The sequence below is a fragment of the Hordeum vulgare genome, chromosome 2H, assembly GCF_904849725.1.
Source record: "Hordeum vulgare subsp. vulgare chromosome 2H, MorexV3_pseudomolecules_assembly, whole genome shotgun sequence".
Taxonomy (NCBI): Eukaryota; Viridiplantae; Streptophyta; class Magnoliopsida; order Poales; family Poaceae; genus Hordeum; species Hordeum vulgare.
The window spans coordinates 638,029,108-638,045,929 of record NC_058519.1 but is presented as its reverse complement, the minus strand read 5'-3'; positions in this window follow the sequence as shown (position 1 = coordinate 638,045,929).

Below are 16,822 nucleotides of genomic sequence, written 5' to 3'. Positions count from 1 at the left end.
AGGGGAGGCGCTCTACGATGTCCACGTTTGTGAGAGCATCGAGCGCTCAAAGAAGCCTTGCGTCTTTGACTTGTAATCAGCGCTCTGGATTGGCAAACTCATAATTGGAGATTAGTAACAAAAAAGAGTACAAGGACGGGGCTACATGCACGAGGAACAGGATATGTCCGACTTAGTATGCAGATTTGGTATGCAGGATCGGCCTGTTTAGGCATGGCGCTAATGACGATGCATGGAGAACTCGCGTGATCCACAATCGCCATCAGGATCCTGCTTCTGATGCATGCCTCCTTGGGGCATGGCGTATAGTGGTGCATCGTACGGGGCAGCCCCCCTGGGTTTTGAGGGCCCGGGGCGGCCGCCCCTGCTGCCCCCCCTCAGGGCCGGCCCTGCACAGAGTCTTGTTGATGTGATGACTTCTGATATCACCAAAGACTTAGGGAAGGTCATCGTCGAGGTGTTTTTCATCAAGTACCAACTACGAGGGGACACACTTGTTTGTACGACAGTGGTTCCTAACCTCAGGTTACCATGGATATGAGAAATGGGTTTGAGGTTACCACATGGACATGAGTAATGGGTTTTACCCTGGTTCAGGACGTCACGCGGTGAGTAATAACGCTAATTCAGTTTGGAATTATGTCGCAAAGAGATTACAATGATCGAGTACATGATGTATTCAACTAGTTTGGGGTAATCTCACCAAGTTGAGGGTGGGCGATCTAGATGTCTAGATCAGATCTAATCAGCTAGGCTAACACAACAGATATGTATTTTTTTTTCAAGATGATATCTATTATAAAAGTTCATCGGAAGTATAAAACATCTCAAACAAAATAAAAATACATCGGGATCAAAGACCAAGGAACGAGCACTATTACTATAAAAACGAGCTGCCAACATGCCGCTCCTCTACTAGATCCGACTTAGACCTTGTTGATGACAATCCGAATGTCTTTGCGCACATGCCCCTAAGGACCGGCGCCCTCGAGGCGCAATCACCACCGTTCAACCCTTGCATAGATCTGAAGCATACAACACCAAATCTTGCCACATGACGAGAAACTCTGACCACACCGCCCCAAGGTGACAACAAGAATCTACGTTGGAGATCCGTCGACTACGTCCAGACGGACGAACTCAAGGAGGATTGGATCCCGAAAGACAGACTCGAAGAAGAAGCGTCACCATCTACCCAAGCGTCATGAGCGAAGGCACTGGGATTCCCATCCCCGCTACCGGCCAACAGAGTGGCATGCGGAGGGAACGCGAATCCATGACTCACCGATGAAGTCTAGAGTAACGAGTTTGCCCTAGCCGCCTAGGGTTAGGGAAGGAAAACAAGAGGAAGTATTTGTCAAACGAAGCTGGGTGTTGCCAATGGGGCTCACAAGCAGCGCCTTGACCTGATTCAACTGCCATAAATCTTTCTATATATACCAAAAGTATTCAGTGTACCTTCATAAGAATTTTATCGCCATTGCAAGCCTCAGTTCCACAAAGATCCCATTTGGAATCCTCTTTTGAAGCCCGGCCATAGGGGAAAGCAATCGCATGAGTCTTCTTCATCAACATTGTTGCCTTCATGATGATGTGTGAGTAGTTCCATCGGGACCTATGGGTCCATAGTAATAATCAGATGGCTCTCTCTGTGTTTGAATTTTCAATACCATGTTTCCCTGAGCTTTCTCATATGACCAGGATCAATTCGATGTCACTGTTGGAATTATGCCCTAGAGGCAATAATAAATATAGTTATTATTATAATTCCTGTATCAAGATAATAGTTTATTATCCGTGCTATAATTGTATTGAATGAAGACTTATATACATGTGTGGATACATAGACAAAACACTGTCCCTAGCAAGCCTCTAGTTGGCTAGCCAGTTGATCAAAGATAGTCAGGGTCTTCTGACTATGTACAAGGTATTTTTTCTTGATAACTGGATCACGTCATTAGGAGAATCACGTGATGGACTAGACCCAAACTAATAGACGTAGCATGTTGATCGTGTCATTTTTTTGCTACTATTTTCTGCGTGTCAAGTATTTGTTCCTATGACCATGAGATCATATAACTCACTGACACCGGAGGAATGCTTTGTGTGTATCAAACGTCGCAACGTAACTGGGTGACTATAAAGATGCTCTACAGGTATCTCCGAAGGTGTTCGTTGAGTTAGTATGGATCGAGACTGGGATTTGTCACTCCGTGTGACGGAGAGGTATCTTGAGGCCCACTCGATAATACAACATAACACACAAGCCTTGCAAGCAATGTAACTTAGTGTAAGTTGCGGGATCTTGTATTACGGAACGAGTAAAGAGACTTGCCGGTAAACGATATTGAAATAGGTATGCAGATACTGACGATCGAATCTCGGGCAAGTAACATACCGAAGGACAAAGGGAATGCCATACGGGATTATATGAATCCCTAGCACTGATGTTCAAACGATAAGATCTTCGTAGAATATGTGGGATCCAATATGGGCATCCAGGTCCCGCTATTGGATAATGACCGAGGAGTCACTCGGGTCATGTCTACATAGTTCTCGAACCCGCATGGTGTGCACACTTAAGGTTCAACGTTGTTTTATGCGTATTTGAGTTATATGGTTGGTTACCGAATGTTCTTCGGAGTCCTGGATGAGATCACGGACGTCACGAGGGTTTCCCGAATGGTCCGGAAATGAAGATTGATATATAGGATGACCTCATTTGATTACCAGAAGGTTTTCGGAGTTACCGGGAATGTACCGGGAATGACGAATGGGTTCCGGGTGTTCACCAGGGGGGGGGGGGCAGCCCACCCCGGGGAAGCCCATAGGCCTTGGGGGTGGCGCACCAGCCCTTGGTGGGCTGGTGGGACATCCCAAGAAGGCCCTATGCGCCATAGATAGAAAATCAAAGAAAAAAGAAAAAAAGGAGGTGGGAAGGGAGAGAAGGACTCCACCTTCCAATCCTAGTTGGACTAGGATTGGAGGAGGACTCCTCCTCCCCTTGGTGAGCAGCCCTTGGGGCTCCTTGAGCCTCAAGGCAAGCCTCCCCTCCCTCCTCCTATATATATGGAGCTATTAGGGCTGATTTGAGACAACTTTTTCAAGGCAGCCCGACCACATACCTCCACGGTTTTACCTCTTGATCGCGTTTCTGCGGAGCTCGGGCGGAGCCCTGCTGAGATTAGATCACCACCAACCTCCGGAGCGCCGTCACGTTGTCGGAGAACTCATCTACCTCTCCGTCTCTCTTGCTGGATCAAGAAGGCCGAGATCATCGTCGAGCTGTACGTGTGCTGAACGCGGAGGTGCCGTCCGTTCGGCACTAGATCGTGGGACGGATCGCGGGACGGTTCGTGGGACGGTTCGCGGGGCGGATCTGTTGGGGAACGTCGCATGGGAAACAAAAATTTTCCTACGCGCACGAAGACCTATCATGGTGATGTCCATCTACGAGAGGGGATGTGTGATCTACGTACCCTTGTAGACCGTACAGCAGAAGCGTTAGTGAACGCGGTTGATGTAGTGGAACGTCCTCACGTCCCTCGATCCGCCCCGCGAACTATCCCGCGAACAGTCCCACGATCTAGTGCCGAACGGACGGCACCTCCGTGTTCAGCACACGTACAGCTCGACGATGATCTCGGCCTTCTTGATCCAGCAAGAGAGACGGAGAGGTAGAAGAGTTCTCCGGCAGCGTGACGGCGCTCCGGAGGTTGGTGATGATCTTGTTTCAGCAGGGCTCCGCCCGAGCTCCGCAGAAACGCGATCTAGAGGAAAAACCGTGGAGGTATGTGGTCGGGAAGCCGTGAGAAAGTCGTCTCAAATCAGCCCTAAAACCTCCGTATATATAGGTGGGAGGGAGGGGAGGAGGCAGCCTCAAAACCTAAAGGTTTGGCCGAAATTGGAGGTGGAGGAGTCCTACTCCAATCCTACTTGGAGTAGGATTGCACCTTCCCACTTGGAAACTCTTTCCACCTTGTGTTTTTTCCTTCTCAAACCTTATGGGCCTTAGTGGGAACTTATTCCAGCCCACTAGGGGCTGGTTTATCTCTTCCCATAGCCCATGAGACCCCTTGGGGCGTGACACCCCTCCCGATGGTCCCCGGCACCCCTCCCGGCACTCCCGGTACACTACCGATGAGCCCGAAACTTTTCCGGTAATGCACGAAAACCTTCCGGTAACCAAATGAGGTCATCCTATATATCAATCTTCGTTTCCGGACCATTCCGGAAACCCTCGTGACGTCCGTGATCTCATCCGGGACTCCGAACAACATTCGGTAACCAACCATATAACTCAAATACGCATAAAACAACGTCGAACCTTAAGTGTGCAGACCCTGCGGGTTCGAGAACTATGTAGACATGACCCGAGAGACTCCTCGGTCAATATCCAACAGCATGACCTGGATGCCCATATTGGATCCTACATATTCTACGAAGATCTTATCGTTTGAACCTCAGTGCCAAGGATTCGTATAATCCCGTATGTCATTCCCTTTGTCCTTCGGTATGTTACTTGCCCGAGATTCGATCGTCAGTATCCGCATACCTATTTCAATCTCGTTTACCGGCAAGTCTCTTTACTCGTTCCGTAATACAAGATCCCGCAACTTACACTAAGTTACATTGCTTGCAAGGCTTGTGTGTGATGTTGTATTACCGAGTGGGCCCCGAGATACCTCTCCGTCACACGGAGTGACAAATCCCAGTCTTGATCCATACTAACTCAACTAACACCTTCGGAGATACCTGTAGAGCATCTTTATAGTCACCCAGTTACGTTGCGACGTTTGATACACACAAAGCATTTCTCCGGTGTCAGTGAGTTATATGATCTCATGGTCATAGGAATAAATACTTGACACGCAGAAAACAGTAGCAACAAAATGACACGATCAACATGCTACGTCTATTAGTTTGGGTCTAGTCCATCACATGATTCTCCTAATGATGTGATCCCGTTATCAAGTGACAACACTTGCCTATGGCCAGGAAACCTTGACCATCTTTGATCAACAAGCTAGTCAACTAGAGGCTTACTAGGGACAGTGTTTTGTCTATGTATCCACACAAGTATTGTGTTTCCAATCAATACAATTATAGCATGGATAATAAACGATTATCATGAACTAAGAAATATAATAATAACTAATTTATTATTGCCTCTAGGGCATATTTCCAACAACATCATAGTATGCACCATACCAAATAGTGCGTGGCTATGACGTTCAGACACATCATCACACTATGATGTTCCAGGTGGCATGAACTGCGAAACAATTTCCACATTGTCTTAACTGTGTACCAAAACTCGTAACTCAGATATTCATTTCCATGATCATATCGTAGACAGTTTATCCTCTTGTTACGACGAACTTCACTCTGAAACGGAATTGAACTTTTCAACATTTTAGACTTGTGATTCATTAAGTAAATACTCCTGTATCTACTCAAATCGTCAGTGAAGTAAGAACATAATGATATCCATTGCGTGCCTTAGCACCCATTGGACTGCATACATCAAAATGTATCACTTCCAACAAGTTACTATCTTATTTCATCTCAATGAAAACAAGGCCTTGCTCATGTGGTATGATTCGCATGTCACTAGTGATTCGAAATCAGGTGAGTACAAAGATCCATCAGCATGGAGCCTCTTCATGCAATTTATACTAACATGACTCAAGCGGCAGTGCCACAAGTAAGTGTTACTATCATCATCAACTCGTATCTTTTGGCACCAATATCATGAACATGTGTAACACTACGATCGAGATTCAATAAACCATTGAAGGTGATTATTCAAGAAAATAGAGTAACCATTATTCTCTTTAAATGAATAATCGTATTGCAATAAACACGATCCTATCATGTTCATGCTTAACGCAAGCACCAAATAACAATTATTTAGGTTTAACACCAATCCCGATGGTAGAGGGAGCGTGCGACGTTTGATCATATCAATCTTGGAAACACTTCCAACACGTATCGTCACCTCGCCTTTAGCTAGTCTTCGTTTATGCCGTAGCTTTCATTTCGCGTCACTAATCACTTAGCAACCGAACCGGTATCCAATACCCTCGTGCTACTAGGAGTACTAGTAAAGTACACATCAACATCATGTATATCAAATACACTTCTTTCGACTTCTGCCAGCCTTCTTATCTACCAAGTATCTTGAGTTGCTCCGTCTCAGTGATTGTTCCCCTCATTACAGAAGCACTTAGTCTTGGGTTTGGGTTTAACCTTGGGTCTCTTCATTAGTGCAGCAACTGTTTTGCCGTTTCACGAAGTATCCCTTCTAGCCCTTGCCTTTCTTAAAACTTAGTGGTTTTACAAACCATCAACTATTGATGCTCCTTCTTGATTTCTACTTTCGCAGTGTCAAACATCGCGAATCGCTCAAGGATCATTGTATGTATCCTTGATATGTTATAGTTCATCACGAAGCTCTCACAACTTGGTGGCAGTGACTTTGGAGAACTATCACTATCTCATCTGGAAGATTAACTCCCACTTGATTCAAGCGATTGTCGTACTCAGACAATCTGAGCACATGCTCAACGATTGAGCCTTTTCTCCTGTGCTTTGTGGACAAAGAATCTTGTCGGAGGTCTCGTACCTCTTAACAAGGGCACAAGCATGAAATCACAATTTCATCTCTTTAGAACATCACTTATGTTCCCTGACGTTTTACAACGTTTTTCGGCGCCTTGCTTCTAAGCCATTAAGTATTTTGCACTGAACTATCGTGTAGTCATCAGAAACGTGTATGTAGGATGTTCATAGCATCCACAGACGACGCTCGAGGTGCAGCACACCGAGTGGTGCATTAAGGACATAAGCCTTCTGCGTAGCAACGAGGACAATCCTCGGTTTTACAGACTCAGTCTGCAAAGTTTGCTACTATCAATTTTCAACTAATTTTCTCTAGGAACATATATAAAAACAATAGAGCTATAGCGCAAGCTACATCGTAATTCGTAAAGACCATTAGACTATGTTCATGACAATTAGTTCAATTAATCATATTACTTAAGAACTCCCACTCAAAAAGTACATCTCTCTAGTCATTTGAGTGGTTCATGATCCACTTACACTAGCTCAAGTCCGATCATCACGTGAGTTGAGTATAGTTTCAGTGGTAAGCATCCCTATGCTAATCATATCATCTATATGATTCATGATCGACCTTTCGGTCTCATGTGTTCCGAGGCCATGTCTGCACATGCTAGGCTCGTCAAGCTTAACCCGAGTGTTCCGCGTGCGTAACTGTTTTGCACCCGTTGTATGTGAACGTTGAGTCTATCACACCCGATCATCACGTGGTGTCTCGAAACGACGAACTGTAGCAACGGTGCACAGTCGGGGAGAACACAATTTCGTCTTGAAATTTTAGTGAGAGATCACCTCATAATGCTATCGTCGTTCTAAGCAAAATAAGGTGCATAAAAGGATTAACATCACATGCAATTCATAAGTGACATGATATGGCCATCATCACGTGCTTCTTGATCTCCATCACCAAAGCACCGGCACGATCTTCTTGTCACCGGCGTCACACCATGATCTCCATCATCATGATCTCCATCAACGTGTCGCCATCGGGGTTGTCGTGCTACTCATGCTATTACTACTAAAGCTACATCCTAGCAAAATAGTAAACGCATCTGCAAGCACAAATGTTAGTATAAAGACAACCCTATGGCTCCTGCCGGTTGCCGTACCATCGACGTGCAAGTCGATATTATCTATTGCAACATGATCATCTCATACATACAATATATAACATCACATCGTTGGCCATATCACATCACAAGCATACCCTGCAAAAACAAGTTAGACGTCCTCTAATTTTGTTGTTGCATGTTTTACGTGGTGACCATGGGTATCTAGTAGGATCGCATCTTACTTACGCAAACACCACAACGGAGATATATGAGTTGCTATTTAACCTCATCCAAGGACCTCCTCGGTCAAATCCGATTCAACTAAAGTTGGAGAAACCGACACTTGCCAGTCATCTTTGAGCAACGGGGTTACTCGTAGCGATGAAACCAGTCTCTCGTAAGCGTACGAGTAATGTCGGTCCAAGCCGCTTCAGTCCAACAATACCGCGGAATCAAGAAAAGACTAAGGAGCGCAGCAAAACGCACATCACCGCCCACAAAAACTTTTGTGTTCTACTCGAGAAGACATCTACGCATGAACCTAGCTCATGATGCCACTGTTGGGGAACGTCGCATGGGAAACAAAAATTTTCCTACTCGCACGAAGACCTATCATGGTGATGTCCATCTACGAGAGGGGATGTGTGATCTACGTACCCTTGTAGACCGTACAGCAGAAGCGTTAGTGAACGCGGTTGATGTAGTGGAACGTCCTCACGTCCCTCGATCCGCCCCGCGAACTATCCCGCGAACAGTCCCACGATCTAGTGCCGAACGGACGGCACCTCCGCGTTCAGCACACGTACAGCTCGACGATGATCTCGGCCTTCTTGATCCAGCAAGAGAGACGGAGAGGTAGAAGTGTTCTCCGGCAGCATGACGGCGCTCCGGAGGTTGGTGATGACCTTGTCTCAACAGGGCTCCGCCCGAGCTCCGCAGAAACGCGATCTAGAGGAAAAACCGTGGAGGTATGTGGTCGGGCTGCTGTGGAAAGTCGTCTCAAATCAGCCCTAAAACCTCCGTATATATAGGTGGGAGGGAGGGGAGGAGGCAGCCTCAAAACCTAAAGGTTTGGCCGAAATTGGAGGTGGAGGAGTCCTACTCCAATCCTACTTGGAGTAGGATTGCACCTTCCCACTTGGAAACTCTTTCCACCTTGTGTTTTTTTCCTTCTCAAACCTTATGGGCCTTAGTGGGAACTTATTCCAGCCCACTAGGGGCTGGTTTATCTCTTCCCATAGCCCATGAGACCCCTTGGGGCGTGACACCCCTCCCGATGGTCCCCGGCACCCCTCCCGGCACTCTCGGTACACTACCGATGAGCCCGAAACTTTTCCGGTAATGCACGAAAACCTTCCGGTAACCAAATTAGGTCATCCTATATATCAATCTTCGTTTATGGACCATTCCGGAAACCCTCGTGACGTCCATGATCTCATCCGGGACTCCGAACAACATTCGGTAACCAACCATATAACTCAAATACGCATAAAACAACGTCGAACCTTAAGTGTGCAGACCCTGCGGGTTCGAGAACTATGTAGACATGACCCGAGAGACTCCCCGGTCAATATCCAATAGCGGGACCTGGATGCCCATATTGGATCCTACATATTCTACGAAGATCTTATCGTTTGAACCTCAGTGCCAAGGATTCATATAATCCCGTATGTCATTCCCTTTGTCCTTCGGTATGTTACTTGCCCGAGATTCGATCGTTAGTATCCGCATACCTATTTCAATCTCTTTTACCGGCAAGTCTCTTTACTCGTTCCGTAATACAAGATCCCGCAACTTACATTAAGTTACATTGCTTGCAAGGCTTGTGTGTGATGTTGTATTACCGAGTGGGCCCCGAGATACCTCTCCGTCACACGGAGTGACAAATCCCAGTCTCGATCTATACTAACTCAACGAACACCTTCGGAGATACCTGTAGAGAATCTTTATAGTCACCCAGTTACGTTGCGACGTTTGATACACACAAAGCATTCCTCCGGTGTCCGTGAGTTATATGATCTCATGGTCATAGGAACAAATACTTGACACGCAGAAAACAGTAGCAACAAAATGACACGATCAACATGCTACGTCTATTAGTTTGGGTCTAGTCCATCACATGATTCTCCTAATGATGTGATCCCATTATCAAGTGACAACACTTGCCTATGGCCAGGAAACCTTGACCATCTTTGATCAACGAGCTAGTCAACTAGAGGCTTACTAGGGACAGTGTTTTGTCTATGTATCCACACAAGTATTGTGTTTCCAATCAATACAATTATAGCATGGATAATAAACGATTATCATGAACTAAGAAATATAATAATAACTAATTTATTATAGCCTCTAGGGCATATTTCCAACAGGATCGAGGGACGTGAGGACGTTCCACTACATCAACCACGTTCACTAACGCTTCTGGTGTGCGATCTACAAGGGTACGTAGATCGAAAATCCCCTCTCGTAGATGGACATCACCATGATAGGTCTTCATGCGTGTAGGAATTTTTTTGTTTCCCATGCGACGTTCCCCAACAGTCACCAACAATGTGTTCTTGGGAAATTATGAATTGTCACCTTATGATCAGATTGTTCATTGAAATAAATTGAATCTTTTGAGGTTTTATCGCCTGTATAATTAAATAGCTTTGAATGGTATCCATTCGATTTGTGTTCTTTGGCCAAGTTTGATGGGTTTTTCTTCAGATGGAATGGTGCTTTGTAGGGGATGCAATCTCACAATGATCTAAATCAATGACAAAAGGGGCAAGACATGTATTGTATTGTTCTACCTAAGGTAAAATGGTGGGGTATTGTCATATTGATTGCCTTTTTATGTCTACATTATGTCATCTTGCTTATTGCAATACCTTGTTTCTTGCAAACTTAATACCTTGAGATGCATGATGAATAGATGTTTTGGGTTAGAGTATATGTAGTAAATGTAGTTGGACTAACGGTCTACCTTATCAGGGAAGTAATGCCTATATGAGATTAGACCATGAATGACAATAGTAATAAATATTGCTATCTTTTCAATTTCCCAATTATAATTTGCTTACCATGATACTTGTTGTTTTCAAGAGAGATGTCACTAGTTAACCTATGTCCCGTGAGTCTATCCTTCGTTGCTTAATTCTTCTTTAATTTTTCTCTTTTTGTTTGTTGTTCTACTTTACCATTATCTATCTTTATCACTTTACCTTCTAACTAGCGAGACAAGGGGCTTGCTAGCCCTCTTATCATGTTGGGAACAAGTTTTTTTTCTTTTCTATTTTGTGTGCACGTGTTGCTGACATGTGTAGCTTCAAAGCTCCTACTGGTTCAATAAACCTTGGTTTTTAATTGAGAAAAAACTTGCTACTTTGTTTCTTCACCCTTCTTCTTGGGGAAATCTCAACAACTCTCGTGGGAGTAGCAATACCACACACAATCATTGTCATGATGTCATCCTGAACAAACTTCATCAAAGGCCCTCATAACTCACACGTGTAGGGAATCAGTTGTAGCCTTTTTGATAAGTATGAGTGTCAAACCTTACGAGGAGATAAAGATATAATTAACATTCTCTCAAATTCTGTTAAGCACTAATAAAACTATAGGCACTAAACATTTGCTTTATCTAGACGAACAAATAAAACTACTTTACGAGAATAAATAAGATAGCTGTTGGGGAACGTCGCATGGGAAACAAAAAATTTCCTACACGCACGAAGACCTATCATGGTGATGTCCATCTATGAGAGGGGATTTCCGATCTACGTACCCTTGTAGATCGCACAGCAGAAGCGTTAGTGAACGCGGTTGATGTAGTGGAACGTCCTCACGTCCCTCGATCCGCCCCGCGAACCGTCCCGCGATCCGTCCCACGATCCGCTCCGATCTAGTGCCGAACGGACGGCACCTCCGCGTTCAGCACACGTACAGCTCGACGATGATCTCGGCCTTCTTGATCCAGCAAGAGAGATGGAGAGGTAGATGAGTTCTCCGGCAGCGTGACGGCGCTCCGGAGGTTGGTGGTGATCTAATCTCAGTAGGGCTCCGCCCGAGCTCCGCAGAAACGCGATCTAGAGGTAAAACCGTGGAGGTATGTGGTCGGGCTGCCGTGGCAAAAGTTGTCTCAAATCAGCCCTAAAACCCCACTATATATAGGAGAGAGGGAGGGGAGGAGGCAGCCTCAAAACCTAAAGGTTTGTCCGAAATTGGAGGTGGAGGAGTCCTACTCCAATCCTACTTGGAGTAGGATTCCACCTTCCCACTTGGAAACTCTTTCCACCTTGTGTTTTTTCCTTCTCAAACATTATGGGCCTTAGTGGGAACTTATTCCAGCCCACTAGGGACTGGTTTATCTCTTCCCATAGCCCATGAGACCCCTTGGGGCATGACACCCCTCCTGATGGTCCCCGGCACACCTCCCGGCACTCCCAGTACACTACCGATGAGCCCGAAACTTTTCCGGTAATGCACGAAAACCTTCCGGTAACCAAATGAGGTCATCCTATATATCAATCTTCGTTTCCGGACCATTCCGGAAACCCTCGTGGCGTCTGTGATCTCATCCGGGACTCCGAACAACATTCGGTAACCAACCATATAACTCAAATACGCATAAAACAACGTCGAACCTTAAGTGTGCAGACCCTGCGGGTTCGAGAAGTATGTAGACATGACCCGAGAGACTCCTCGGTCAATATCCAATAGCGGGACCTAGATGCCCATATTGGATCCTACATATTCTACAAGACTTTTCGTTTGAACCTCAGTGCCAAGGATTCATATAATCCCGTATGTCATTCCCTTTGTCCTTCGGTATGTTACTTGCCTGAGATTCGATTGTCAGTATCCGCATACCTATTTCAATCTCGTTTACCGGCAAATCTCTTTACTTGTTCCGTAATACAAGATCCCGCAACTTACACCAAGTCACATTGCTTGCAAGGCTTGTGTGTGATGTTGTATTACCGAGTGGGCCCCGAGAGACCTCTCCGTCATACGGAGTGACAAATCCCAGTATTGATCCATACTAACTCAACGAACACCTTCGGAGATACCTGTAGAGCATCTTTATAGTCACCCAGTTACGTTGCGACGTTTGATACACACAAAGCATTCCTCCGGTGTCAGTGAGTTATATGATCTTATGGTCATAGGAACAAATACTTGACACGCAGAAAACAGTAGCAACAAAATGACACGATCAACATGCTACGTCTATTAGTTTGGGGCTAGTCCATCACATGATTCTCCTAATGATGTGATCCCGTTATCAAGTGACAACACTTGCCTATGGTCAGGAAACCTTGACCATCTTTGATCAACGAGCTAGTCAACTAGAGGCTTACTAGGGACAGTGTTTTGTCTATGTATCCACACATGCACTGTGTTTCCAATCAATACAATTATAGCATGGATAATAAACGATTATCATGAACAAAGAAATATAATAATAACTAATTTATTATTGCCTCTAGGGCATATTTCCAACAATAGCTTCATGAGAATATAAAGACTTATGTGATGTGATATTGATACATGTCCAACGCATCTATAATTTTTTCTTATTCCATGCTATTATTTTATCATTCTAGGATACTTTTTGGGTGTTTATTTATCAATTATTATTATTTTTTAGCACAAAACCTATTAACCCAGTGCCCAATGCTAGTTGTTGTTTTTTGCATATTTTGTTTTTTCAGGTTTACAGTACCAAACGAAGTCATATTGCCATGAAAACTTAATATGATTTTTCTTGACCAAAAGAATACTAGGAAGCTTCAGGAGGAGACCAGAGGCCTCACAAGGGAGGCACGAGCCAACAGGGCGTGGCTAGGGGGTAGGGCGCGCCGTGTTGCCTCATGCTCCCCTCGGTTGCTTCCCAGTGCCCCTCTTTGTCCTTTAAATCCACATGTATTCCAAAAACCTTATAGAGGCACCTGAAACACTTTTTCCGTCGCCGCAAGTCTCTATTCTGCCGGGTGGCCATCTAGATCCCTTTTTCGGTGTCCTGCCAAAGGGGGGTCGATCACGGAGGACCTCTACATCAACCTTGTTGTTCCCATGGTGGTGTGTGAGTAGTTTTACCACACACCTACGGATCCGTAGCTATTACCTAGATGGATCTCTCTCTCTCTCTCTCTTGATCTTTAATACAATGATCATAGCATCTTCGCTTCGATTTATCCGATGTAATCCTATTGCGCGATGTGTTTGTTGGGATCAGATGAATTATGGATTTATGTTCAGATTATTCATGATAAATATGCGAGTCTTCTCTGAGTTCTAATTATGATTCTTATTTGCATTATTATCAATGCTTCGTAAATCTCTCTGACCTATTGAAATAGTTTGGCCAACTAGATTGATATTTCTTCAGGGAGAGGGGTGCGCTGTAGTGGGTTCGATGTGAAGGATTTCTATATTTCAGTGACATAGTGGGGGACAAGATTTGTGAATAATGCTTTGCAACTTTTGCTTGATTATGTATTTGACTATATCATGTTGAAGTACTCTCTTAGTTGTGGCTGGTCTTTCCCTCAACCAAACCTACACATTTCTTTGTAGCCATCCATGAAAATTTTGATGCCTTGCTAGGACCCTCTCACCACTTGCATCATAGAATGATATCCAGTCTTGCAATTGACTCATTTTGATCATCCCATATGAGTATTATTACTTGTTTATCAGTCAATTTTCATGAGTAACGATAGGGTTGTTCACATGCTTCATACTTTACACATGTTCTTAAGTGTTTTGTTTAATTGTTCGCAGATATTGTCTTCTTCGACACTCCGGACATAACCAAATGTTACAAGAACTACATGATGAAGACTTTTTTAACCGTGAAGCCTCACCCAGCAAACTGTAGTTGTTATATTATGATAGATTACAGTTATGTTGGATGTGATGTGAACAATGTAATTCATGTCTTTATCTCTTTCGAATGATCTTGGCTGTTATTTGAAGAATTTCACTTGTTTTATCTTTCTATTCCAACTGTCAAAGAACGAAAAAATGGTACCTCACAATTAAAACCCAACCTAGCGAATTGTGACAGTTAGGACCCACCTAATTCTGGCAATTAGGACCCATTGTATTCTCACAATTAGGACCCACAAAAATCTGACAATTGGGAGCCACCCTAAAAAGGAATAAAATAATCAACAAAAAAGGCTATATGGCCAAAAAATATGTGTGCTAGGCCCATGTAGCTTACAAAAATTAACAAGGAAAATGTATATTAAAAAGGCTGAATAATTGGGCTTGCCCATATAGACGGCTCATCGACCGAGCTGATTCTAGACTACAACCAATTAATTTCATCACAATTATGCCACGTCAGCTTGCCATGTTGGATCTCACATGGTGTAAGAAGATCACTAGTGACCAAAATAATTGGTCATAGAATCTGCGTCATTTATTTTGGTCATAACCGTCTATGATCATTTCACAAAAAGTCGTTAAGTTTTATTACAGACGGACAACTTTTGACCGGCTGCTTTTGGTCACAAAATGGTCACAAATGAAAAACAATGACTTTTCAACTCTTCTTGTTTTCCATTTTGTAAATATGTTTAGCTCGTTCGATCTTGATTCAACATATTATGAATAAACATGTTTGTGATGACAATTAGAGATTATAGTTTCTCATGTCATGCTTAAGTAACTAGGAGTGGATAATAATTTATCATATGTGTCAACATGCATTAAAATGGTTGTGATGTAGTATGATAGTATGGTATCCTCCTCTGAGTAATTCAAACGGCTTGACTTGGCCCATGCGCAAACATATAGTTGATTCAAAACCAATGCAACTTTCACAATATTTAAATTCAGAGTGTTCATATCGTACTCATGCTAGTGTTCAACATTAATTATTCTCAATGCATGATTAAGACCATTTTTGCTCTCTAGCTGATCACTTCTCAATCTATTGCTAGCCTTCACTTGTACTAAGCGGGAATACTGCTTCTGCAACCAAACTCCTAAACCCAAGTTGTGCTAAATGATTCCACCATACCTACCTATATGCACTATTACTCCATCGTTCCAAGTAAATTTACACGTGCTACCTCTAAACATTTAAATAAACATCTCTTCTCTATTCGCCTACCGCTCATGGGACGACCGGGCGGTCAGTATCTTCCATGCTAAGCGGGTTATTCTCAAGACGGAGAGTCGTTCGTGTGTCATTGCATGAGGGAGGCTGGTAAAAAGGATCTCAGTCCTGCATAATCAAAAATAATTGAAAAAACTCCCAGGACAGTTGAAATGTTGGAGGGCACCAGAGGATTCGGTCAGCCATGACTTGTGTATGTATGGTGGATGGGAGTAAAAATTATACTTTCGCTTGGAAACCGCCAATAATATGTTTAGCATGGAAGATACCAAAATATTTGTTGTGACGTTGAGAGGAAAAGCACACACCCAAAATTACAATTTCATCTCATTTTTAAATCTTGAGCTCTAGCACCTCTACAAATTAATGATTCCCTCTCCAAAGGGCCTTTCTATTTACTTTCATGTTATGTTCTTTTGTTTGAGTCATCATCTTCTCACCAAAGCACCGGATCTGAGAGCATTATTGTCATTCGTATGCATTGAGTCTAGTTAATGTTGAACGTGAGCATGACTCGATATTTTCTAAGTTGAATTATGATGTTTAGTTGCTGCTTGGATCTTAGAGGTGCTGTGAACTTATGTTTTATGGTCACAAAGAGGACTAGCGAGATACCCTATCATCATATTATACCATGTCTGTTTTGAAAAATTGTTGGCATGTGAGATATTTTATTATTGCTCGCTAGTTGGTTATGTTATTGCCATGAATGAATATGATGTTTAGTTGTTATCATTGATATGGTTATTTATGATCTATGCTAAAAACTTGAACATTTGCTAAGTATATATACACTAACAAGAACAAAAGAGTTTGTAAAAGTTCTCTTTATCACTTTCAGTTTGTCAACTGAATTCCTTAAGGACAAGCAATGAGTTAAGCTTGGGGGAGTTGATACGTGTCCAATGTATCTACTTTTCCAAATAATTTTGCTCTTGTTATGGACTCTAATTTGCATGATTTGAATGAAACTAATCCATACTAACATTGTTTTCAACAAAAATAAAAGTTCTCGAAATTGGACGGA